The sequence below is a fragment of the Empidonax traillii genome, unplaced genomic scaffold (genome assembly GCF_003031625.1).
Source record: "Empidonax traillii isolate 1590-97213 ecotype Southwest subspecies unplaced genomic scaffold, ASM303162v1 scaffold6:size4315531, whole genome shotgun sequence".
NCBI lineage: Eukaryota > Metazoa > Chordata > Aves > Passeriformes > Tyrannidae > Empidonax > Empidonax traillii.
This window is the reverse complement of record NW_020955199.1, coordinates 3,073,027-3,074,896: the sequence shown is the minus strand read 5'-3', so window position 1 is coordinate 3,074,896 and position 1,870 is coordinate 3,073,027.

The following is a 1,870-nucleotide window of genomic DNA, read 5'->3' as shown; positions in this document are numbered from 1 at the left end:
TCCAAAAGATTTGACAGTTCCTTTAAAAAACCTGTATTAAAGGCAGAACCATAAACTCTGCCAGTGTAGAAGCATGTTAAGAAATTAATGTAGCTAAATCAGGAATTTTTCAGTGGCTTAAAAGAGATGACAAAAGTATAGGAAGTTGGAAATTAGGTCAAACTGCTAAAAAAAAAAAAGGGTATAAAAATATGGGGATAAATTAAAAGGGCTATGACCAAAAAAAAAAAGAAAAATTACATATAACTAGGTATTCAAAAGGCACTGTAGTAGGATGAAGGAAATCAAGGGAGAAAGTCAGGGCCAATTAACTAAAATATTTACAGGCTTCTGAAAAACAACAAAGAGATAAGCAGGAGCCAAAATTAGCTTGTCAAGAGCAGAATATGTCAAACCAAACTTATTTTGCTCCATGACAGAGTAACAGGCATCAAGAACAGGAATAAGCTGTAGATTTGGTACCTCTTGGGCTTCAGTGGATTTGTGTCACTGTGCCACAGAGGTCTTGCATGCAAGGCAGGGAAACACGAAATTACTAATCAGCTTCCTGAAAATGTGTTTTGAGGTATCACAGATTCATTATTAAAGTAGAAATGGGGGTTTCTACTTTAAGACCCCCACACACTGAGGGTCTTTTTTGGTCTAATACTGTAGAGCAGTTTTTAGTAATGACTTAGTAGAATATAAAAAGTTTCTCTCGTCTGAGGATAACAGCAAGTGGAGGTCATGGTCAAGGACAGGGTGATAATTCAAAATTTTGTTGAAAAATTCTGAAAACCAGGTTGAAAGTCAACTAGTAACTTCAAAATTACACTCCCAGGAAGGACAGAGTGTAAGGACAGACTTTGTACTGCAGGAAAAAATACTGGATCTGTAGTAACCCAAAGTTTAACAAGACCCAATAACATCAGAGAAGAGGTTGTAAAAAGAGGTGGACATTACTCAAGGTACAGAGGAAAAGATGGAGAGAAGCACTGTATGAGAGTTCAAATATCTAAGAAGTAGCTGTGAATCTACCTCCACTGTGTCATTTTGCTTTGGGTTAATATAATCACAAAGCACTATAGTAACTGGATCAAACCCTTTCCAGACCTGCCACAGACCAATGAGTGCTGCAAGTTGACATTTTAGAAGTTGTGTAGTCATTTCTCCACACTCATAGATCTCAAGGTTTTAATAACTTTACCTAAACAAATGCAGGAATTTTATTTAATCTGGTTTTATTAGTTTCAGATGAGTGCTGCAGATCTCTAGATCTCATTGACTGCGGTACATGTACTAATGAGTAGCAAATTTATGAGCTCTAGGCCTCCCTGCTTGTCATAGAATCATAGAATCATAGAATAGATTGGGTTGGAAAAGACCTCCAAGATCATCGAGTCCAACCCCTGATCCAACTCCAATTATTATATCATGGCACTAAGGGCCACATCCAATCTCTTTTTAAAAACCTCCAGGGATGGTGAATCCACCACCTCTCTGGGTAGGCCGTTCCAATGCCTGATTATCCTCTCTGTAAAGAATTTCTTCCTAACATCTAACCTAAACCTCTCCTGGCAGAGCTTGAGCCCATGTCCCCTTGTCCTATTGTTGGTTGCCTGGGAGAAGAGCCCAACCCCCACCTGGCTATAACCTCCCTTCAGGTAGTTGAAGAGAGTGATGAGTTCACCTCTAAGCCTTGTCTTCTCCAGACTAAACAACCCCAGCTCCCTCAGCCTCTCCTCATAGGACTTGTGCTCAAGTCCCTTCACCAGCCTCGTTGCTCTTCTCTGGACCCGCTCCAGCCCCTCAATGTCCTTCCTGAACTGAGGGGCCCAGAGCTGAACACAATACTCAAGGTGTGGCCTCACCAACGCAGAGTACAGGGGAA